The 25,621-nt window shown below is 46.0% G+C and overlaps 1 protein-coding gene across 2 annotated transcripts in view; it reads right to left on the minus strand.

Moving 5' to 3' along the window:
• MORN1 (MORN repeat containing 1) overlaps positions 1-25,621 on the minus strand; it is a 316,149-nt gene that overhangs the window by 66,192 nt on the left and 224,336 nt on the right. The window contains exon 15 of one of the 2 annotated variants that reach the window (XR_014786005.1): positions 20,483-20,554. The exons of the other annotated variant lie outside the window; for it this stretch is intronic. The gene's annotated coding sequence lies outside the window, so the exon portion shown is untranslated. The remainder of the gene's footprint in view (positions 1-20,482; positions 20,555-25,621) is intronic. 2 annotated transcript variants of the gene reach the window in all.

Below are 25,621 nucleotides of genomic sequence, written 5' to 3' on the forward strand. Positions count from 1 at the left end.
GTGACAGCAGAGTGAAGAAGAGGGTGGGTCAATGAGGGTATCTTACCCAAGGCAGCTTCCTGCCCCATCGCTTCCAACCTGGAGCAGGTGTACAGATGGCATGTATGTTTGTAGTTATTGTATTTATGGATGGTTTTGATAATTATGGAGGACATCAGCATTTATGAAGGATATTAATATTTATGAATTGTATCGATAATGTCGCTGTTTTGTATATTTAGATGGTATGTGTCGTTATTAATGTTTTCTTCGAATTACGTTTTTAAGAAGAAAGAAAAAAATGTGACTGGGCCATATGTGAATGTCACATGTGGACTGGAACTAACCAGCCAGTTCTTTGGTGGCCCTCTTCTAGTGTGGAAGGAAGCAGGGATAGGAAGAGTGGAGTAAAAGGGGAAAAGGAAGGAAAGAAGGAAAGAAAAAAGAGAAGTAGCCAGGGCAAGAAAGGGGAGAGAGAAAGAATGAAAGACTGACAGAAAGAACGAAAGAAAGATGCTAATCCAACCCACCCCAAGTTTGCATCTTTAAGGCTAAAGGAACTATTGTAATCTCATAAAAGGCCGTTCTTTTAAAAAATGCTGTGAAGTGAAGTGTGTGTGCGCATGCAAGCCAGGCAGGGTGTGTTAAATAATGAGAGCTTTGGTCGTTTGGCTCCTGGTTGGGTTAGATAGCGTGGCATGGTGCCGTCTTTTTATAATTACTGCACCGTGCCTCTTTCCATAAAGGAATACAGGGGCACCAGCGTGCCAATCAATTAAGCAGCCTCATTGCCACTCATTATGTTAATTAAGTTTGCCCTGAGCTCATCATAACTCAGGACGATTGAGAGGAAACCTTTGAAGTCCCTGAAATAGAAAGAGGAGGGAAAAACGCATGGAGGGGTGGGGGGAGGAAACTGCCTCACTCAGCAATTCTATTCCTTCCACCTCTTGCCTTGTTTTACCTGCCTGCTGGAACTTGTGAATAATATCTTGTTCCCTACCGCATGTTCCAAAATGCTGTCTCTTAGTGCCAATCCCAAAGGGTTGATTTGGGGAAGGGGGGGGTGGCGTTGGCAGGCCTGAATGAGCAAGCAAGTAGGAGTGTCCATGATTTTCTGTTTTGTTTGGGTGCTCCATTGGCTTTCATTACAAAAGAAGGATCCATTCATTTCACTGGGTGCTTCCAGACAAGGCTTTTATCGTGCAGTTGCCTCATTCACAGCATTTGACTGGGGTGCTGCTGCTGCTGCTATCCAGATAACATCATCTTCCATTTGTTTTCCCACCGCTGCTTCTGCTTTTTTCTGATCACAGAGGATCCCTTAAGGAGGGAGAGACAGAACAGCTGCACAAGGCCTTTGGACTGGTAGGAGCCCTGCATCAGGAAGGAGCCATTTTTCACTCATGGAAATCCTCACCTGCGTTTCGTTACTCAAATATTTTTTGCTTGCCCGCTGGCTTTGGCTGCTTCTGGAAGCCACACTGTAACAGCACTGTAAGCTGATTTGGGCAGCTGCTCCTGCCGTTGTATTTGCCCACAACTGCCCAAGACATTGTATCATCCTGGCAGATGGTGGGGTGAAATGTTGACTGCCCCACAAAAAAAAAAATATGTCAGCACCCACTGGAACAAGGCAGTATCTGGGGCATTGTGGGGAAGTTCTTCATCAGTCAGCCAGAGAACCACAGGCCACTGGAAAGCTGCACTCTCTTCTTCCAAGGAACATCAACACAGCAAGATCATCCTCAGCGGTCCTTCTCCGTGAGCCCCTGCCAAAGGAAGTGAGGAGAGTGGCTACTAGGAAGAGGGCCTTTTCTGCTGTGGCACTCCAGCTGTGGAATGAGCTCCCTAGTGAGGTTCGCCTGGCACCTACATTGTACTCCTTCCTGCGCCAGGTGAAGACCTTTTTATTTTCCCAGGCATTGTAGCATTTTAGCTTTCTAGTCTTTTAGCTTTGCTGTTTTAAATCTGTATTTTAACTCTCCACATTGCTGCTAGGTTTTATTCTGATGGTATTGTTATATTGTGGTTTTAATGCTTTTAGAGTTTATATTGTCTTACTGTGTGCTTTTTGGTTTTAATTTTTGAGATCTGCCCAGAGAGCTTGGGCTATGGGGCGGTATAGAAATGGAATGAATGAATGAATGAATGAATAAGCAAGATTAGCAACCTGGCCCCACACATTGGCCAGAAATTTCCCTACAAGAAAAAACACCTATAAAAACATTGTAACTAACAGCTAGTGCCTGAGTTTGTTTTTTTCCTCCTTCCTCCCAATCCCTTTTCCTTTTGTGTTGTACCTTTTCGCCTGAGGACTGGGACCATCTTTATTCTTATTCTTAATAAGCTGCTCTGGAAGCCTTTTTTTTTTTTGGCTGAAGAACAGGATAAAAAATACTTCAAATAAATAATAAAATCCAGTGGCCAAACAGGTAAGCCTGCCCGCCCCCAGCTGGCATGAATTTGGGGTGCGGTGGGGGTGGGCACAGGGTCTGAATGGGAGTAACAAAAAACATTCCCATTTGGTCTTCAGTGCATTTGTTTCGGAACAAATGAAAATGGAATCGAATAGGCACTTTTCAGTTCAATTTTTCATTTGTTTCAAAACAAATGTGTATCCCTATTAGCGGAAGCAGGGATGGAGGTAACATTTTGCCTACTCTTCCACCCTCCTTAATTCTTCCCTACCTCATCCAGTAGTGTAACTAGGGCGTGGCAACAGGGGCAGTGTGTCCTAGGTACAACCTGGTCAGAGGTCCAAAATTGGCATCAACGATCCTGACATTTATTTTGACAGCTATTAAAAGGTGTGTTAATATTAAATTAGGTGACCTTTTAATTCTCAGTTTGGAATGACAAAGTGATTTCAAGAGGTCAGGTGAAACATAGCGATGACGCACAAGATCCGTTTCCCCCAAAGGGGCTCAGTTCTCTGTGCAGGCTTCAAGCCAGCACACATAAAAGACGCATATTTTGCATGCACTCCAAGCAAAATCCTTGCTGGATGCAAGTGGCATCACCTGTAGTGCCAGTGTTCACCAAGGAGAGTGGCACTGTTGTAGACTCACACAAGACTGCTGCTGAAAAAAAGTAAAGCACGCCCAGTCGTTGAATAATGTGGTGGTCCCAATGGACAGCTGCAGCCAGTATGTTTTCTATGCAAGAGCATCAGGAGCAGTCTATCGTAGCAGTGAGACCGTTGGAATTTCAACAACAGTTCCTTTCCATTTCCAAAACCATGATCAATTCACTCCAGTACTTGTTCCTCCGAAGGCATAAAAACTAGCAGCTTGACGTGCTGTTTTAGAAGATTCCTAAAGATTTGAGGGAGGTCCTGTAGTCTGGAGGCCGAGCATATACTTCGTGAGCAGAAGGCCCCGGGTTTAATCCTGGCATCTCAGGTAGCAGGGGACTAAGAAGAAGGACTCTGCCTGAATTCTTGGAGAGCCACTGCCTGGAATGGAGAGGCTTGGGAGGAGGTGATTAGGCACAAAGAAGCAGCGGGTGGGGAAAGGGCTAAGCCCCCCTCCTCCTCTGCCTCTCCATTCTTAATCCTAAGAATGTTAAGAAGACCTGCTGGATCAACATCAAAGGTCCAATGACATCCTGTTTCTCACAGTGGCCAACCAAGCCCACAAGTGGATGTGAAGACACAGACATCTCCCTGTTCCTCCTCTGCAATTGATACTTAGAGGGAGACTGCAAGTGATACCCAGAAAATAGTTCTATTTTGCTATCATGGCCGCTATAGTCCTTGATAGACTTATCCTCCATGGAATTTGCCTAATCCCCCCTTTCGTCTTCTAATCATCTCCTCTTGAGTCATTTTTCTAGTTTAAAAAGAGCAACTCGACTACTGTTACACCCACGTTTTATGTGTAACATGTAGTTTCGCCCCCCAACTAGACAATATTAGAAGTGCTAGACCGATCAATGGGCAGAGTTAGGATAAGAATGCCCTTTCATAAAGCAGAGCATTCAGCATGTTGGGATCTTGCTCTGAACATTTCAAAGGGATTCCATTAGGAACACTTTCTATTTTAAATTTATAGAAGCCAACCAAGCAGGTTCACTCCGTGAAGCTGAGTGGTGGGAGATTCAGGACAGAGAAAAGGAAAGACTTCTTCACACCGTGCACAAACTATGGAAGATGGAGTAACGGGCACCAATCTGGATGGCTTTAAAAGGAGATGAGACAAAGTCATGGAGGGTAAGTCTATCAATGGCTACTAGCCAGGATCAAAAGGAAGAGCTGGGCTTTGACGTTGCCCATCAACAGGACCTGCGCATAAGTCTGAGCAAGTACAATGCTCACCTGGTCACACTCTTCCACACTATGGTGAGATGTACTGTATTTCTATTTAAAGTAAAATAATTATTTCTAAATTTGCGTATGAATTGGTTGTTGTTGTTGTTCAGCCGTTCAGTCGTGTCCGACTCTTCGTGACCCCATGGACCATAGCACGCCAGGCCTTCCTGTCCTACACTCTCTCCCGGAGCGTGCTCAAGTCCATATTCATTGCATTGGTGATGCTATCTACCCATCTCATCCTCTGCCGTCCCCTTCTCCTGTTGCCTTCAGTCTTTCCCAGCATCAGGGTCTTTTCCAGAGAGTTTTCTCTTCGCATTAGGTGGCCAAAATATTTGAGCTTCAGCTTCAGTATCTGTCCTTCCAATGAGCAGTCAGGGTTGATTTCCTTTAGGATGGACTGATTTGACCTCCTTGCAGTCCAGGGGACTCGTCAGAGTCTTCTCCAGCACCACAGTTCGAAAGCAGTATGAATTGGTATATGCACATTTTACACAAATCTGTGTTATCTTTTGTCCTCTTTTTTGGTGATGCGTGTCCACTTTTTTTTCAGTTCACAAGTGGTCACCTTCTAGATAGGCCTTTGGTCTGGTCCATCACAGCTTTTCTTACGTCCTGCCAATCAAAATTTGTATGTCAACAACCATAACACATACCAAAGAGGGGACATGTGAAAAGAAATAGTGTACAGTAATTTATAGTGTACGGTAAATTATGAAGCTATTTCTCCCCCCTCCCCCAAATAGGTTCTTTCACCATCCAGACTGGAAGGGATTATATTGCTGATGTGAAATTGTGTTCAGGCAATTGGCTCTTTTACATGCTTTACAAGGAAAAAGGAGTCACCCTCTCTTGCCGTGTCAATCTGTATGTGTTTGTGTGCCTTGTTAAGAGGTATACCTGCAACACAGCCTCCCTTCTCAGTTAACAGCAGAGAAACCTTCTTTCGAAGCAGACTCGCCCTTACCCTTCTAGCCTGCCCCTGGTGTGTGTGTGTGTGTGTGTGATTCCATGGGAGACCCCCTTCTCCATTCCCCCAGCTGCCCTTCCACTCACTGTCACTCAGCAAGCAGAAATTTCACAGGCCATGTTGGAGACAATGGAACTTTTCATGGGGGGAGAAATCCAGTCCTGATATCCGAGCAGCTGTTGCACAGGAAGCGTGTCCCCCCCCCCCCGCTCAACTCTTCCACGTCCCACAAGGCTCAGATTTAAAGGTTCACAGAGAAATGGCCAGAGATTGCTCTCTCCACTTGGATAACAGAGCAGCAGCATAGGGGGTGGGTTAGGAGGAAAGATGGACACAAGCAGGGGAAGGAAGGAGACAGAAGTGGGTGAGGAGATTGAGAGACAGCCCACGTTCCAGAGACAGCCCCGACTTTCTTGTAGTTTAAAAAGAAAAGAAAAAGATACTGCAGTATTACATAGTCACAAACCATTACTCATAATATAATAAAATACGGTGTCATGTTGCATCATTAATAATTTGGAATCATCAAAGGAATGTTTTGGTGAGAACGTTCATTCCAAAATTTTACAAACAGATTCCGGTTCAAATAATGAAGACTAGGCTTATAAATGCCTTCCTTTCCCTCTTGACTTTTTACCACAAATATGTTTACTTAGCCAAATACAGAATATTATTCCATCCCCGATTTAACTTGTCTGGTCTTTTTGATTTGCTTGCTACTCCAGTTGTGGTTGCAATTGCTAAACCAACCACTATTTCAGAATACTTTAAGTACAGAATACAGTACTTTCCCTTCCCTTCCTTTTGGTTTTATTTTGTGATTTTATTAGAATGTACGCCTTTGTGGCAGGGACCTGCTGTTTTATTCTTATTATGTACAGTGCCATCTGCATCGATGGCACTATAGAAACAAACAATAAAAATAAAAATAATAACAATGGTAATAATCCTAATAATCCTTGAAAAGAATATTCCTGAATTTTGTAGAATTGATACTCCAATTATTTGCCTTATTTCACCTTTCTTCTAAACATCTTTAATTTTATCATGAACCAACCACGTATGTTTCACATTTGCAGGTAGTGAGTGATAATGCCCACATTAACCTGCAAAACAGTATGCTAAGTGTTCTTAATCTGGGCTCCGACTCTTGATCAAACTCCAGTATTGTCTACTGCTCTGGCAACAGCAGCAGTTCCTGAAGGTCACAAGCAGAGCATCTCCCAGCCTTGTTACTTCAATTCCAGTAATTCAGGGAAGGGCAGAAGGTAGGCTGGGGTGATTTGCAGTAGGTCTTCAAGGGTTTCTGACTCCCAGTTGTCTAACAATAGCAACAACTAGCATAAATCTGCCTGCCCAAGCCACTATTTTTCACCTGGCTCTGGTTGCTGGACCTCATTCAAACAAACAAACAAACAAACTAACTAACTAACTAACAAACGAAAAAAATAGATCCTGCATTAAGTATGAGGTCTGCCTATCTCTACTGTCACAGGGGATGCAGGAAACTGAATTATGGGACTTTCTGCATGCAAAGCATGAGGTCTGCCATTGGGCTTTGGTCCTGCGCTGACCTGTCCTGGGTAAATAATTGTTCCTGCTTTTGTTGCATTTTAATAATGTTTTGAAATCTACTGCCTGATTAATCAGGAATATCTCTTTAAAAAGACCAAACAAGGTGAAGAACATAAGAATATAAGAAGAGCCCTGCTGGATCAGGCCAAGGGTCCATCTAGTCCAGCATTCTGTTCACACAGTGGCTGACCAGCTGCCCATGGGAAACCCACAAGCAGGTCATGAGTGCCACAGCACCCTCCCACCCATGTTCCACAGCAACTGGTGTACACAGGAATACTGCCTCTGATACTCTGTTATACTAGCATATGGCCATCAGGACTAGTAACCACTGACTGCCTCCTCCAGGAGAAGGTTCTTAATTGGCTAATCTATCTGCTGAATTGACTAAGGCTGCAATTCTATACGCACTTATCTTGAACTTGTTAGGACTTCTCTGAGTAGTCATGCATGAGAATACGCTATATGGGTACAATTTTAGACACACTTATTTGGAAGTAAGCACTAATGAACACAGGAGGACTGGCTTCTGAGTAAACATGCATGGGATTATGCTGTAAATCAGCCCTATTACCAATTTTTTAACATCTTCCAGTACTGAGGACAGAAATAGACGTGATAAGTAGGGGTGTGCAGGGTTCGGATTTGGGGATCCGAAGCATGGCGGCCATTTTGTGAAAATCCGCCATCTTCAGCAACCCCTCCCGCCAAACACCACAACACCCTCTACTGGTGAAAGTCAGTATTGCAGATGAAACTGAAACTGTCTTTACTCCATGGTACTACTTAATGATGCACCCCTAAGACACCTCTCCTTTTGTGTAAATGACCAACGGTCTACACCCCTTTTCGGTGGTTAAGGAATTCAAAATGCAAACTGTCAATGTCAGTGGCTTAGTCCTTTGTCATGACAATGTCAAATCACAAGAGACAACAACTCCTTCCCCCTCCCTTTCCCCACTCCTCTATCTTCTCTCACCCCCGATAGATGACTGGGGGAGGGTCATGGGAGAGGGCTGGGCTTCAGCCCAACCTCTCACCCACCCTTCCCCCCCCCACACACTTAACAAACATTTTAAAAGATGGGGAATATGCCAGTAATTATGGATGGGTGAAACTGCCATGCTCGCTTTTGCTCAGGTTCTCATTTTTTCCATTTTAATTTTTTGTCCCATTTCCACATGGGTTTGCAAATTATTATTTTTTAGTCCACATGCAAACTCATGCATATTTTTGTGCACATTTTTCAAATGTGCACATGGTTTGTATGCACGTTTTTATTTGCGAAGTGCATCGCAAATGTTGGAAGCTTGGATTTCAAGTTCTAACTGCATTCCACTTTGTGTTTAGGGTCGGAAAGTGTGAGTTTGGTAAGATCACATTGAAATGCAAACTGAACACATTTCTCATCCATCCCTGCCAATGTTGTGTCTGCTTTGGCCCTGAAACCATTGATCGGTGATGCTGAACCCATGAAATAATCAGGGTACAGAATATGGGATGGGTTAGGGGACGAATGGTGGACTTGAGCAATTGATGAGGGCTTGATGTGGTAAAAATAAAAAGGACAGGAAACCAGGACAAATAAAAGCAATTTAGAGTTGTCACTATGTTGGATTCAACTCTGAAATACGACCTACTAGTTATGGACAGGAGAATATTCTGAACAGGCAGCCCATATCAACTGTTTGCACTACAGCAAAGTCAGGTGTTTAAAAGTGTCATATAAGGAAAGCAACTGTCATACATCTCATGTCTGAAATTCCTCACGGCGCTTAGCAAATCAGGCATGCTCTTGCCACAAGATTCACGAGAAGGCCGGTAGTTCTCAGATTATAGCTCAAACACTGTGATGAATTTCTAAAACAAGAAAAGGGAAGGGCGGAGGAGAGGAAGTGAAAACCACATCCTCTGACATGGAATTATAAAAACTCTTACGCTTCATGTCAGCTCTGTGACGCATCTCCATGGTGAGGGAAATACAGCACATGCTCAGAGGTACTCTCATCTTTGTTATTATTTTAGCACCATCCCACATTTAAAGAAGTCTTAGCTGAGGAAGCCTATGCCATTTAGGGTGCAATCCTGTCTTGATAGTCGGCACCCTCCAACTTCAGAGGCTGCCAAGTATCCAATGCAAGGCGGCCGAAGCACGGAGGCGATCCTTGCCTCTGTGCTCCGGCCACCCTTCATTTTCCCCAGATGGGTGATGTTGCCTGTCTAGGTGCAGCTTTGGGGAGGGGGAGGGAAGGAGGCCAGAACACACATAGGAAGCTGTGTAAAGGAGCTTCCACAGTCTCCTCCCCTCCACTGGGACTGCCCCGTTTTTTCTGTCTCCGTGGTCTGCTTCTGAGCATGGAGATGAAGCTGACGTGGAGAGAACCACGCTGACTAGGAGGGGGAGTGGGCAGGGAGCATGGTTTCTGGGCTCCAAGGTTGGAGCCCTGGTTCTAATCTCGGATTCCAGAAACTGAAATATCCTACGTCACCCAGATGCTGTCTAGGGGACATAGGGTTGCGCCCTTAAAAAATTAATACAGTCATTGGTTATATCTGTATACATTTGCATTCATTTCTTTGTTTTTAGATATGTGTGTCACAGCCAGTGCTGTCTTAGAAAAACCCTTCCTTTTGTTTTATTTTCTTTGATTGGTTTTTTCTGTGTAATTATTAATGTATCCAATTTTTGCTTAATGATTTTACTTATAGACATCAAAACTTTACTCTTTTAAGTACAGGATGATATGAAGAAAGGAGGGGGGAAATATAAAGGGGAAGGGTTTACTGTCTAAAACTGTTAATAACAAAAATAAAAGGCCTTCGGGGAGAAGAGGAGGGATGCACCATATCTAAGATGGTGCCAGCTGTTTGCAAGGAAGGCCTTGCATTGCTTCCAGAAGATGCAGAGGCTTTGGCGGACATCCAAATGTTGTAGAATCTTAGAATACTGTAATTTGGGGAGGACCAACATGGTAGAATTGAGCTCTATGGACCAAGGGGAACATGGCCATAGCAAAGGAGGTCTGGGAGAAGCTCATGGCAATGGCAAATATACTGGGGGCTGAGCAGGAGAACTGGAACGACACTGGGTTAGATCTGCATCCAGTACAATAATTCCTTGGAACCACTTCAGTTTGCTTCCGGGAGGCAGCCCACCTGGAAGAATGGCAGAAATGTGCTTCTAGAGCAGGAGTGGAGAAACTCTTTTCTGTCGAGGGCCGCATTTTCTTGGGGTCAATCTCTTGGATGCTGCATGCTGTGGGTGGGTGGTGCTGAAGCCCACGCCTTATGGCGTGCTTTGGAATAAAAATATATCTAGAGGAGGAGTGTGTGTGTGTATTTGGAGGTGTTTCACCATTACATTGCATTTGTGTATGTGATGGGAAGTTTCTTTGCCTTCCTCACCCTTGCCACTCCTGCCATTTCTTCTGATGATGGAGGTACATATGTTAACAATAATCCAGACTTTGTATTTGGTTTGTTTCAGAATGGCATCTGCTTTGGGTTTGCCTTGCGGCCCCCTACTCCCATGACACTTGGAAGGCAAACAGATACACATGTGTGTTATGCACAAAGCCAATGTGGTTTGTATTGTTTAAAAGAAAAATGAAAGAAAAACAAACAAACAACAACCAGCAGGGCCTTGCTTGAGCTCATTCATGGTCATTTTTCCTCCACAACCAGTCCTAACAGATATATTCTGGTTCTATTTATCCCCATGTTTTGCTAGACCTTGGGTGGAGTAATCATACAGTCTGGGGCCTCCACACAAAATGGAGGGAAAGAGAAGGTATGGTAGGAAAGGAAAAATGGAAGAGGACATCCTCTGTGAATCTAAAATGGGGTCTTGGTGGTTTCCCTAGCTACTAACAGTGAAGCTCATTTCCATATGCCATTATCATAATTATGCTTGATATAGAGTCCATACGCTGCCAAGTTTCCTTATATCTTATTGTTAACTCTAACGGCCTAAGTTTCCGAAGAGAATGTGAGGTCAGAGTGAACGCTCAGGACATTCGTGTAACTCATGTCATGGGAACACAGGAAGCTGTGTTATATTAGGTTAGTTTACCTAGTCTAATACGCTTTACTAAGGTCTCGGAGAGAAAAGAATCTTTCCCATCACTCGCTACCTGACCCTTTCCTGTGAGATGTCAGGGATTAAATATGGGACCTCCTGAATGCCAAGCTGCCCCGGGCCTCTCCCATCATCATCCGTTGCTTTGCATGAAATCATGGCAAGGCCTGCATTTAAGGAGACGACTCTGCTACTGCCTTGTGTCTTTTACATCTCATGTGTTTCAGTTTGTAGAGTGGTCTTTGCATGAAATCATGGCAAGGCCTGCATTTAAGGAGACGACTCTGCTACTGCCTTGTGTCTTTTACATCTCATGTGTTTCAGTTTGTAGAGTGGTCTTTGAGAACTCTGCTCTTTTCTGCAAGCATTATCAGATCCACATTGGTCTTCATCCTTTCCCTTCTTTAATTAGTTTGTATCATTTTATGTTCCTGGCATATAGAAGGGGAAGAAATGGAAGCAGTGACAGATTTTACTTTCTTGGGCTCCAAGATCACCACAGACGGTGACTGTAGCCATGAAATTAAAAGACGCTTGCTCCTGGGGAGGAAAGCTATGGCAAACTTAGACAGCATAGTAAGAAGCAGAGACATCACCTTGCCAACAAAGGTCTGTCTAATCAAAGCTATGGTTTTCCCAGTAGCAACGTATGGCTGTGAGAGCTGGACTATAAGGAAGGCTGAGTGCCGAAGAACTGATGCTTTTGAACTGTGGTGCTGGAGAAGACTCTTACGAGTCCCCTGGACTGCAAGGAGGTCAAATCAGTCCATCCTAAAGGAAATCAACCCTGAGTGCTCATTGGAAGGACAGATAATGAAGCTGAAGCTCCAATATTTTGGCCACCTAATGCGAAGTCCCTGGAAAAGACCCTGATGCTGGGAAAGACTGAAGGCAAAAGGAGAAGGGGACGGCAGAGGATGAGATGGCTAGATAGCATCACCGATGCAATGAACATGGACTTGCGCACGTTCCGGGAGAGAGCGCAGGACAGGAAGGCCTGGCGTGCTATGGTCCATGGGGTCACGAAGAGTCGGACACGACTGAACGACTGAACAACATCATTTTATGTAGGTTTTCCATTCCTTCCAATTCCCCTTTCAAGGTTAGTTCTACTTAGGGCATTGTACATCTGAAGGGCAACACAGACAGAAAGGAGCTGCGTGTTTAGCCCCGCTGCTTAGGTCATGAAACTCTTCCCGGCTCCTCAAGTGTTGAATGACAACTTCCGCACAGGGTATGTGTGTTTCTATCTATGGAGGCTCCCTGCACAATTTGGAACACCGAAAACGTGCACAGGCAGCCTCCCCATATAGAAAAGTCTCCCTCCTGCTCAACACATTAGGGGACAGGAGGGCACACAACCTCAGGGCAGGGCTAAACATGGAACCCTGCACAGCCCTGATCTGTCTGTGTTGCCCTTCAGGCACGGGATGCCTGAATAGGGCTTATATCTTGGACTTGCCCCGCTTTCTTAGAATGTATTCCATCAGACATAATCATCTTTCCTTCACACTTTGCAATAACCCTTGGCTTTTTGTAAACCTATCCGGTATTGTTTTCCTTTCTTTCTAGCTTACTTTACATATTCTTTTCCAGCACCTTTCAAATACCTCCAAATTCCTTTTGTTTTACCTATTGTCCATGCTTCATATTTAGTCCGCAGAGAGCTGTTCTTCATATGAATGTTTTTAAACATTTCTTTTTTTTCTGAAATAAGCTTATTCTTATCAACAGGTGTTTCTTATAAAATGTCTGCTTCACCATATCCAATTTGTTTTTAATTTCTTCTCTGGATCTTCTATCCTGTCATTTTGCTTCCCAGATATTTAAATTCTTGTACTTGTTCAATTTTCTATGTATGTTAACCCAGAGGATTCCTTACCTGTTACGGATATCTTTGCTTTATTCTCATTTATTTTTAGGCTGTAGTTCTGATAAACTGAAATCATTGTACTTAACATGTTCCACAACTTTCCTTCCATGTCTGCCAATACCATTATTTCATCAGCACTGTAACCAATTAATTTCCCTCTCGTTTGCTTTAATGGTGGCCAGAGAAATCCAAAGAGGGTAGAGGAGAGAGAATCCACAGTGGAGGAGAAATAATCCATGCTGGAGGGGAAATAAGTATCCCAGCTCCAGAATTGGCATACTTCTCACCCCATGTCCCAGGGTGTGTTGGGGGAATGGAAGAGCTTTGGATCTGGTAAATGCAAAACCTCCCTAGATCTGGCCCTGGCATGTCCCCCTTTTGCCATTACAGTCATCTGGGCACTGACCCCAGAGTGGCAAGAACAGCTGAAGTTTCCACACTCGAAAAGAAGCAGCTTAATTTCTACCTGTGAACTCCATCTCTGTGGGTGGAGAGAGTGATCCACTCCATTCTATGGCCCCTTGGATGCCCTCTCAGGCAGCATAGGGTTGCAGCCAAAGCCAATTCTTATTTTGTTGGCATCTTCTATAAATATGTTGGACAATATAAGGGAGAGTGAGCACCCTTGATGGACCCTTTTACTAATTTTGGCTCTTCGTTCAATATAGTTTACTCTAATTATAGCTTCCTGGTTTTTCTGTATTACTCTTGCTCATTGTTCCTGTCTTCCGCAATACAGTCAACATTTTATCCAGCCAATATTGTCAAATGCATTTTCTAGGTCAATAAATGCCATGCAAGCCTCTTTCCCAATTTCTAGTCTTTTCACAGTATTTGGATTGCAGGGACTGCTTCCCTTAGATTGTTTCCCTTGTTCATTTTTGTTTCTAAAAACCAAATCAATCCTCACTTGTCATCAATTGTCATTTAATTTTGTTCTGATCCTTCTTTGAATTGTCTTGCTTAGCATTTTTGTGGCATGACTTAAGACGTTTAATGTTCTCTGCTATTTGCCTTTTGAGGGGATGGATACTATTATACTCTGCCTAAATTCAAGTGGTATATTACTAGTGTTACACGTATCTTTGATTATTTACATAGATGTGCCCGAAGTCATCTCTTGCTTGCTCCAAAAGTTCAGCTGGAACGTAATCTATTCCTGCGCCGTTCCTTGCAAGTGAGCAGCTGCAGCTATCCAGGTGGTTCACAGCCCCACAGCCTGGTGTTCTTCCCCTCTGAGTAGTAGGTCAGCCAGTCTGGAACATACTTGAGAGCATAGTCCCAGGGCTGCAATCTGGAGCTTTAAATCTTCCACAGGGTCAGGATTTCAGCATCCTCTTCGGTAGCGTAGCAAAGAGACAGTTCCACTTGAGTTTCTTCTGTTGACTTCTTTTTGCAGACAGTTTGCCCAGCTTCTGTTGCTGACTCTTGATTGTCGGCCTGCTGAACCTTCCCACTTCCCTGCCTAGTGATTCTTCTCATCTCCTTCTCTGAGTAGTTCTGTGATTCTAGTCGGGAGCCAAAACCCCTCTAACACTTCCAGCAACACCCCTCAGGCTTGGAATAGTTATGAGGAGGTCGTTCAGGCCTTCTTCAGGCTGGTCCCTCTCTAGGAAGTTGAGCTTCATTCCAAATACCCCAGATAAAAGGGTTGCAACTGACTCTCAGACAGGAAGCTTACCGCTCTCTAACCCCGCTCTCCTAGACCTTTTGCACTCCCTCCCTATATGCAAAGGAAGCCCCCCTAAAGATGGATTGCTTGGAACAACAGTGTGCTTCTTCTTCTAGATGGCAACTACTCAGACTGGTTCTTCCCTCAAATGCTTGTGTGTGTGTGTGTGTGTTCGTACTGCTCCCTAACCAAACTTAAGAACATAAGAGCTGTGCTGGATCAAACCAAACGCCTATCCAGTTCAGCATTCAATTCCCACAAGAACCAACAGGCTGCCCTTGGGAAGCCCACAAATGTGACAAACGTCCAACAGCATCCTCCCACTCGTGTTTCCTGCAGCTGGCATACAGAGGCATAATGCCTCTGATACGGGAAATTATAGCCATAATGACTAGTCGGCGTTGATAGCCTCGTCCTCCCTGGCGACCTGCTCCATCTGGGATTCCATCATCTGTCCAGGGCGATGGCTCAGGCGAAGAGGTCCAATGTGTGCCAGGAGACTGGAACAACACTAGTTTTAGCACTATAGCCAGCACCACGGGTACCAGCCCAAGACTGGGTGTGAGTTTAAGGCCACAGAAAGCAGTCCTGCAGCTACAGTACTGACAAGTTACCCCAGCACTGGCTTAAGGGAACTAGTATGGTTTTACAGCCAGGCCAGGAGAGTCCTTCTGGGGGCTTTGCCTTCTCAAGAGCTGCACCTGGTTTTTTTTAAGGGCCAGTGCCCTTTCCAGCCATCACTGTCTTCTTCTGGGGACGGAGGCTCTGAGGAGCTGGTTGGGGAATGGTCCCCAGGGCCTCCCTGCTCACTGGAGGAGTATGAGGCCCACTCCTTGGAGTCAGAGGGCAGAGGCACCTCCCGGGGATTGAGCGGCCAGGGTGCAGGATGCAAGGTGGACGGCACCACTTGAGAAGGTTCAGGAACTGGTTTTGACACCTCTTCAGAGTTGCTGCCACTAGAAATCTCAGTCTCAGAGGTTTCTTGGTCTTGATGATTATCTATCTATCTATCTATCTATCTATCTATCTATCTGCCATCTGTCCGACCATCCATCCATCCATCCATCCATCCATCATCTCTCTCTCTGACGAACCAAATGCCCCCTCCCCAATTTCACAACCACATTAGGGTGGCAAAGGTTAGAATTTGGGTGGTGCCACACTTGTTGCAGGCTTGTGCTGAGGACTTTGCAGGGAGCTTTGTTCCTTTTTGCACTCCTGGGACTCTCTTTTGAGCCCCTGAATGCATTTGCCTCTCTGCAAACCCAGGCCCTTGCAAGTGCTGTCCTGCTTCTTCAGCTCTGCAAACGTCCAGAGCTCGAGTCAAAGCCAAACCACGCTCTCTTAGCAACCAGGCCCTTGGCCTGTCTGAGCTCGCTCCACAAACAACACGATCCTTAACGAGGGGTTCACACAAGTCTCCAAACCCACATGTTTGTGCCAGTACCTTCACATTTGTAACATAGGGATCAATGCTTTCCCCCTCCCTTCTGGGTTCAGGTCAAGAATTTGTGTCTTTTGTAAGTCACATTCTGTTTTGGAGCAGAGTAGGCCTCAAATTCGCTCGTAACAACTGTGATCTTTTGCTTATCAGCCTCTTCAGTAAACTGAAAGGGGCTAAAAGACTCCCCGGCCTCTTCTGCAGCCACATGAAGAAATAGAGCAGTCTGGAATCTTTCAGCCTTTGTATCTGCACCACAGGTGATGCAGTGGACTTGGAAGCCCTGCTTCCACTTTTCCCCGTTGTTGGCCACATTGCACTGGAGCATCGGCTTTCCGGAGGACTCTTTTTGCATCATCACCACGCTGTTGGGATATCAATGTTGAACAGGCCCACTCCTGACACCACATAGCATTCCCGTATGGGTCCCTTGTGCAACTATTTATGAGACTGCACACCCCTCTGGACAACACAGCTTTATTAAACAGGTAACAAATACAACCGGCACCAAGGCTCACAAACACAGGACTGACTGAAGGTAGGAGAAGAACAATGAACACATGTCCCACCCACTGAGTTATGAGAGGAGGAGTGGCTACAGCCAATCTCCTTTTAACCCTCCACAGACCATAACCTACACCCCCCCCCCCTCCATCCCAAATACCCTAGAATAACACACATCCAGGGCTTTGTGGCTAAAGAAAATGGTGGCCAGGCTGCCTGGAAGGGAACTCTGATGTTGCTGCCAATGTCGGCAGGAGTAGCAAAATAAAGGAAAAGGAGGGGGGGGGAAGAAAGATCAAAAGCTGCTACGGCCACTGATAAAGGTAAACTCCCCCACCCACCTCCACCCTCAGAGACTTTGCTGCAAATTTCACTGCCTCCTTAAAAATAGTACATGGTCCCTTTCTCAGGGACCCAAATTCACTCCCCTTGATATCACAGCAATTCTAGTTTTGGTACTTTTCATCTGCAGTTTGTATCCAGACGCGCTCACATCCATACACACGTATATGCAACTTGATAGGCTTTCTTGACCTGTCCTGTATTAGTTAATTCTTCCACAGTGTCATACTGTTCTTTAAGCTATGTTTCGTTGGCTACCTTGGAGATGCTAGGAATTGAACCTGGGGCTTTCTGCATGCAAAGCGTGTGCTCTGCCACTCAGCCCGCTCAACACCGGAAGATGCCTTATACCACGTCGCTTTGTCCATCTATCCCAGCGTTTTCTACTCCTTGTTGGCAGCTGTTCTCCAGGGAAAGGAGAAAGGGACACAGAGAAAGTCTTTCCCGTCATCTGCTAGGTGAGATCCGTTTAACTGGAGATGTTGTGGGTGCAACCTGGAACCTACTGCATGCAAGCCATGTGCTTTGCTGTTGAGGCTGGCCCCTCCCCACAAAGTCTGTACCTTTTGCAGAACACATTTTTTAGGATCCTGTGGTCAGTTTATGAAAATCAGCATGTGGCTGATTACCCACCCTTCCTTTTTTTGGTTGGTTTTTGTTTTGTTTTGTTTTGAGCACGGTTCAAACTTTCCTCTGCTGCCATTTCCACACTTGGTAACTGAGCACTGCTGCTTCTTTTTTTAGAAACATCAAAAGACACAGAGTCCCTTTGCGGGTTCATTCTAGAGAGAAGCTGAACTCTCGGATTGGGAAAGCAAATCAAACAGTGACCTGGGACTTGCCAAGTCTCCTCCTCCCCCGCCCTGCGTCCGTGATGCTTCCCATCCGCTCGCTCTGTCCTCTCCCGGCTGGACGGGCTTCTCAGAACGACAGCCCTGCCCCCACATCAAAGCGCTCCATCCATAATGTTAATGGCTCAGATGCCGGAATCCGGAAACCAGGCTGCTTGCCAGCTGTTTGAGTCGTCTTTACTGCTGCTGCTTATGAGATAATTGGCCTGTGCAGCCCTGGTAGCAGCAGCAGCGTTTGTGGACAATTAGCTTCCTTACAGGGAAGAATCGGTCTGGATTCTGGGATGGCTGGAGCCACCGGACTGCAACTGCTCTCTTGCTCCAAAATGTGCAGACCACGGCTGAGCGTGAACGGAAGTCGTTTGGTTTTACACAGCCCCCCCCGCCCCCCCTCTCCATTCCTAGAGATGTCTGATCTGGCCACGGTGACACATGGCTTAGTTACGTCAGAAACTTCATTTGGTCCAGAATGCTGGCCGGTGCCAATACAGGGAGCACATGACTCCCTTGTTGCAACAGCTTTACTGGCTACCAGTCTGTTTCTGGGCACAATTCAAAGTGCTGCTGATGACCTATAAATCCCTATATGACTTGGGACCAGACTACCTGATCACAAGTCATATCCGCATTCTCCCAGACAAGCTTGCCTAGGTTTTATGATCGTCAGGGGATGCCCTTCATTCAGTACTGCTGCCATTGGAGGCATGTTTGGTGGGGACATGAGGAAGGGCCTTCTTGGTGGTCGCTCCCAGATTCTGACACTCCCTGGCACAGGCAGGCCTGTGGTATACAAGTGTCAGGGTGGAAACTGAGCCCATAGAGCCCCAGAGCAGTTCTGATTCTGAGGAAGAGCAACAACCCGTGGGAGAGGAGCCAGCTCATCCCTCACAGGCACAGCAGCTGGCAGAGATTCCTCCTGCCTGCATTCCTGGGAGAGAGAGTGACCCTGGCAGCAAGGAAGCGGGGAAGGGGGCCTTGCTGGATGCTGGGCGCAGAAGCAGGGAGCGGTGCCAGATGGAGGGCGCCGAGAGGAGGCGCTCTGCCCGCTTGGTGCTATGACAACAGTCGCGTCCCGAGGACCCAAGGGTAAGAGGGAGGACCTCTCCATAGCCCATAAGTTCAGCGTCTTCCTGCGCTTCTCCTTCAAACGGGGACCAACCGCCTTACCTGGAGCTTAGGCTACTCTGCTAGCTACCCCAGTGCAGTTCCTTGCTTAGTCGCTGGTGATTAGGATCTGAAAGAGTCATTAAGTTGTAAAGGAATAAAGCCTTGGAAAGAATCCTCTTCCTCTGTGTCTTGAGTTGGCTATTGGAGGGGACTGTAAGAGGCAGCTAGGGCGCTCTTGACAGCAAGCTAGTGTGTTGCTGAAGGGGCGGGTGACTTGGGTGTTATTTATTTCTTTTATTGTCGTATTTTTCATTATGCTTTATTACAGAGTGGAAGAGGTCCCACGGGCCTAAATGTTGCATGTGCTGAGCCAGATAATACCAGCAAGAAGTGTAGGGCATAAATCTAAATAAATAAATAGTCAGGGCTGAACCAAAGGCAACTGTCAGAGAGGAGTCAGGAACCAGGAGTTATTCCAGGTGGTCACAAAGCCAGGAATCGGAGCCGAAGAGCAGGCGGGTACATACCAGAGCCAGGATGTTGTGTGGACAAAGCCCCAGCCCAAGCAGGAAGTCTCTGATAGCCCTTCCTGTCTAGGAAAGCCCAGTGGCCAGTCTGCATGGGCGGCACCAGTCCGGAGCCTGAGAATGCTTTAGCGGCACAGGATCATGATCTGAACTGCAGTCCTGGCGACTCACTGTGGGATTCCTCATTCTAGCTGTGGCACGTCCTGGCATCTGTTAGCAGTGGACTGCAGGAGGTAGCAGGCTTTGGAGTGAAGAAACACTGTCAATGTCCAGTGGGGTCAATACAGTACCAGAGATGGTATGCCTATGTACACCAGTTCCTGTGGATCATGGGCAGGAGGTTGCTGTTGCACTCATGCCCTGCTTGTGGGTTCCAGGTCAACAGCTGGTTGGCCACTGTGTGAACAGAATGCTGGACTAGATGGACCCTTGGTCTGATCCAGCAGGGCTCTTCTGATGTTCTTAAATTTAGTGACACTATTTACAGGACATTGTTGATGAGCGTCAGGCTGCTTCTGGATGGATAGCTCCTAGTGCTTACAGTCAAAAGGCGTTGTGTAGGCATTTCGTATTTCCCTCCTTAACAGATTTTATGTGGAGATGGAATAGAAGAAGTGGGGGGAAACACGGAATGAGAAGACAGCATTTGGATCCCCGGTAAAATCCTGTGTCTGAGGCAGGGTGAGCATAATAACAGCCTCGTCTGGAAGCACCCTTAGATTCAAGCCAGATCTGGAGTGTGTACTCTCCAGCCTATAGTTCCTGTGATCAGTTGATGCAGCCTGGTGGATGAAGTTCAGGAGGTCAAAGACACTGTCCTGTAAACCAGGCAAGGGCAGCAGTCCAGGTTCCTGGTATTTATACCAGGCCTACTCAATCTGGATGCTTTGTATGTACTACTGGCCAATTTTAGGGCTCGAGGGCCTGAGATTACGCATAGTCCCAGGTGGCTGGTGACCCCAGCCAATTATTGGGTACTGTGTGTGCTCAGGTCATGAGATTCCCCCAAACAAGTCTATAAAACAAATTCTCCAAACAACACCAGATTTTGAGTATAGCTGGATTTATCCAGGGGATACCCTGAAAAACTGGAAAGAGGAATAATGGCAGACGTTTTAAAAAAAAACTATTCAAACCCTACAGCCTAATATCCTTGAATATTAATAAGAAATGCAAAACGAGTAACTGGTATCTGACAAAACTCTTAATATTAAAGAAAGAGAAAAAGTAAAGAAGAAAAGTTCCACTTACTGAAATCCCGTTGTCTTCTGGAAACTGGGCCATAATTATTAGATGGCCAAGACTTCTTTAATGGGATGACAACTGTAATAAAAATGTGCATCCTTTGCATTCATTGGAGCTTACTCTTAGGTAAATGAACATAGGTTTACAGTGCAAGTGCTGCATGTTTACTTAGAATTAAGTCCCACTGTGTTTATCGGGGCTTACTACCATGTAATTATGCATGGGATTGCAGCCTTACAGTGCAACCCTACTCATGTCTACTCAGAAGTAAGTCTCACTGAGTTCAGTACTGTTTACTCTCAGGTAAGTTGCTATATCAGTTACCTAGAAAATTGCACCCTAAGTTAGATTCGTCCCTGCTGGATGCAAAACAGATTTCAGGTTGTGCCAAAGGTTTCTGGGACAAATAAATAATAGTGGATCTTCCCCGAATTTTGAAAAAATCTAGCAGTTTCTCAGATCTGTCTCCTGTGCTAAACAAACACATGGGGTCCCACTTGTGAGGCAGAGAGCAGAAATAAAGAGAAACATGTGAATATATATGTGTAATTTTAGGTGCTGTATGCAAAGAGGGGGGTTGAAACACACCCAGTAGTATTGCAGGGTTCTCCAATGGCCAGAATTTCCAGATTTCCACCAATTTTTTTCCATGGTAGGTAACAACAATAACACAAATACACTGAGGTATAATGAAATGCAATGAAGTAAAACACCTAAAAATGAGGCCGATAAATCAATAAAACCAATAAAACAACCAGTTAAAATCACTTACAACGTATTTACAGATCAGCTTACAGGCCAAAGGCCTAACTAAATAAAAATGTATTTGCCTGCTGGTGGAAGGTCAAAAGACGCAGAGCTAGGTGGGTTTCCCCATAGCAGAACCAGAACATGAGAGCAGCCACTGAGAAGGCCCTCTCTCAAGTTCCTCCCAAATGTGCTTCAGATGTTGGCAGGACAGACAGAATGGCTTCTCCTGAAGATCTTGAAACCCAGGAAGGTTCACATAGGAGAATGTAGGGTATTTTACTTAAGAACATAAGAAGAGCCATGCTGGATCAGACCAAGGGTCCATCTAGACCAGCATTCCGTTTACACAGCGGGAAGCAGGACACGAGTGCAACAGTGCCCTCCCGCCCATGTACCCCAGCAACTGGTGCACATAAGCATACTGCTTCTGATACTGGAGGTAGCATGTATCCATCAGGACTAGTAGCCATGAATAGCCTTCTCCTCCAGGAATTTGTCCAATCCCTTTTAAAGCCATCTAAATTGGTGGCCATCACTACGCCTCGTGGTAGCAAATTCCATAGTTTAAATATGCACTGTGTAAAAGTCCTTCTTTTTATCTGTCCTGAATCTCCCACCAATCAGCTTCATGGGATAACCAGATAATCTGGTCCAAATTATGTAGGGCCTTATGTGTCATCAACAGCACTTTGACTTGTGCCCAGAAACAGGTCAATAGCCAGTGAAAGTGTTGTAACATGAGAGTCACATGCTCCCTAAAACCATTCCTGGACAATAGTGTGCCTGCAGTTTTCTGAATCAGCTGAAATTTCTGAACAGTCCTTAAAGGTAGCTTCAGGTAGACAGCATTGAACAGGAGTCCTACAGCACCACCATCTGAAACTGCCCCTCTAAGAAAGACAGCAACCACTATAAAATGGTGCTTCCAAATCCCATCCCAGGCAGGGTGTACCATTGTCAATGGTATCCGCAGAAACATACATTGTCCCAATTGTCCAGCTCGAGCAGTGAGGCCCACACCGTTTCTGTGTGTGGAAGGATCTAGTGGCATGTCAAACCCCAGTCCACGTTCATGCGCTTAGCCACAGCAACGGCTGTAGCAGCCACTTGTGTCTGATGGGCCATGGCGGACATTCTCCAGTGCACCTGATTTAGCCTTCCCATGTGGTCATGAAACTGGTCTCTTTCAAAGTACAGTACTGCCCCTTTCACTCCTCCAACTGCGTTGAGGTGCTTATGCTCTAAGCTACAAACAAGCTACGACAGCATGCTCAAGCCACTTACCATCACTACTTTGACTGCCCTCCCACAATAGCTCCTTTCTCCCCCACTCAGGGTCTGTTTCAGCAGCACGTGTTGGTGCCTGGAGTTGATGTACAACCCCATGACCCACAGCCACGTCATCTGCTGCTTCGGCCTGTGGCCCCTGGAGTGGACGTCCCAGAGCCGCCATTGGGATTGCAGCACCAGCACCACTAGGATACTGCAATGGGCCAACAAGCAGACTAGGGTGTCGAGCAGGCCCACATCTGGATGGAAGGCAACCCCAAGAGGGTACTGATGGCTCCAAGTAATCCCCCTTCCCCCATGTCATAATAGCCTGAAATCTGTCAGTGCTTCCCTTTGTAACGCTATCACGTCCTCCTACGTAGCGGCGCTAGAGGGAAGAAAGTTGAGTGAAAGGGTCCGGTGAGGTCTCAAGGTCACTTCTAGCCAGCAGTATGCAAGGAAGTTATCAATACAGCCTAGTTAGTTGAGGAGAAAAGAAGGGGGAAGATCAGTGTCATCTTCACTTCCACAGCGGCTGCAAGAGCCGTGGGGCTAGAAAGCGCACATTTGAAGAGGAGAACGGCCTCACTCCATAGAAAAGTCCAACATATGAGGCAGAAAGGTGCATCCCAAGATCTTATTCAGGCACAGTAGTGGTGGGTGGGGAGGTCATGTTAGTGTAGAAATAACAGTGCTTTTGCAGCTTTTCCTTGCACTGCGCAGGGTTACATGCAAAGCCTCACAGTATCATCTGCTTAGAAATGAGAACAGAGTGTAGTGTCTGGTGCTCTGTAGGGCCTCCTTTGCCTCTGGACTGATCCAGAGATCGATGAATCTGCCTAGTTCAGCATCAGTCCAGAACCTGGTGCATATCCTTTGGCTTTGGCGGGATGATTGCACCCAAGAAGGTGTCTGTGTTAACTGAGGGGCTCGTGATGCTTGTGAGAGGGGCTCAACAGCGGGTGAAAATAGGGAGGCTGAGTATAGGGGGTCCTCCGCTTCCTCTGTTCGGGACTCCAGTGAGCACAGAGTTTTCCTAGCCATCGCAGTTCTTAACCAGATCTGGCAGCAGGAAGTAATGTAAAAGTGGCTACAGCGGCTATGAAGTGGACAAGTCTGCAGGCAGTGGTTCCCACGCCCTGAGAAACAGGAGGTGTTGGGCTCTCCCCTAGATTACTATTACTGTTCTGTTTACTAAGGAGGGATGGCAGCACAAGGCTTGTCTGAGCATGGGGCAGTGGGGAGAAGTGCGATATGGGTAAAGAAATTGGGTTGTTTTGCGACAGTTTTGGATGCCAACACAACTAAACTTGAAGGCACAGCTGCCTTCCTCCCGCTCAGGGCAGATAGGAGCAGCTTGGTCACACGCAAAAAACATCCTGCCTCTATCATGGGTAGTGCTTTTCTGGGAAGCACTGAACCGCAGGAGGGAGCAGGGAGGCAGGATGAACCCTCTTGCAGCTGTTGCCAGGCAAAATTCAACCTGGGGGGGACGGGGACAGCTAGCGAGATCACGAGGCGAGCTGGGCGGTTGGCTTTCTTGACGCTCTTGCCAAACAACCTTGTAGCCTTTTGGAACAAGCCATGCATAACCCATGGTCCTGGGTTCTCACAGCACAATTCACAGCCAACAACCCAACAACAAGCCATGAGTTCTCAGTGTGGGTTGTTTGTGGTTAACCCACACTTAAGCCATCGAGATGGGTTTGCATGACAAAACAACTCACAAGAACAACGCATCATGGCTTGTTTTATCATGGGTTGTTGGGTCGTGTAAATCAGGTAACTGATGGCTATTCCTTTCCACAGTTACTAGGAAGAAGCACTGAAGAAGCTCTCTTCTGGCGTAAAAGGTGGCAGGTTCCCCAGGCAGAGTTTTATTTATTTAAAAGGTTTATAACCTGCCTTTTAGGGAAAACCCTCCAAAGGTGGCATACAATAAAATTTCAAACTGTAAGACAATAAAACAATGACAAAAAACAATGACACAATCAGAAAACAATATTTGCGCCCCACAGTTTATTTAGAGAGCACAAGGGCTATTTCATCCTTACAATGAAATTTGGAATATTTTATTCTCACAATAACCCTGTGAAGTAGGACAGGCTGAGTGATGGTTAACAGGCCCAGTGCATTTCAAAGGGTTGTTTCCTGTCTTGTCACTTTTCTGACTCTCCCGAAGCCAAGAGTTAGTCATGCCGACTGGCCGGCTGGCATGAAACTGTTAGGGCCTTTCTCTTCATCTTGCCTCCATTTCCTGTGGTCTGAAGCAAGAGGGCTGGTTGCTGCTTTATTTCGGAAATGCTGCTTTATTTATTTATTTACTTATTTTCAAAGGGACGAGTTCAGTCAGAGAATTTGTACGGCTGAGAGTGGCTCCCTTTTGTCAGAGGAGCCGCCTCGTCAGTAATTAAGTTGTTGTTCAGCCTGAGCGTAATTGGTGCTGTCTGCTGACACAGTGCTTCTGCCAGCCAGATGTTGGTTGGGTTTTAAAAAAAAAAATCTTGGGAAGCCTTTCTGGTGGAACTATTTTTAATTGGTAAATAGAAGGAAGAGAGGAAATTGAGGGTGTCTTTCTTCTCCTTCTCCTTCTTCCCCTAGCAACATCACTGGGCATGGTGCATGTGGCATGTCCAGCACACTGGGGCTTGCACGATTGATTCTGAGCAGCCCTCTCAAGTCTCATCCACAAAAAACATTTATTCGGCTTCACAAGCATGCTTGAAGTCCGCACTTCTGACGTTCACACCTTTTAGCTCCTGTTGAGGGATCCTAGACATCAGGGCTCGGGCCTGGAGTGGGTCGTGAACCTGGAAGGTGTGAGCACAGCTCAGGGGTGGAGAGAGTGTTTTGCCTGCCGAAGGTCCTAGATTCAACCCTGTCAGGCTTGAAATGCTTGCATTTTGGAAACATCCTGTGGGCAGGGATTGGGTGACCCCCTGACTGGCCCTTGGCTTGCTTTTGGATGATCACTTGTCAACGTTTGAAAACCCCATTTTGGTGCAAATGTTGCCATTTTTAGATGTGTGTGTGTGAGAGAGGGAAGCTCATGAAAACACCCTACCAGCCACTCTCTTTTTTGCAGTTTTTTTTCATACCATTGCAAATTAATTGTAACTGAAGAGG

Source organism: Heloderma suspectum, chromosome 15, assembly GCF_057233095.1.
Source record: "Heloderma suspectum isolate Gila_16-S chromosome 15, 16-S_ref, whole genome shotgun sequence".
In the NCBI taxonomy this organism is placed as follows: domain Eukaryota; kingdom Metazoa; phylum Chordata; class Lepidosauria; order Squamata; family Helodermatidae; genus Heloderma; species Heloderma suspectum.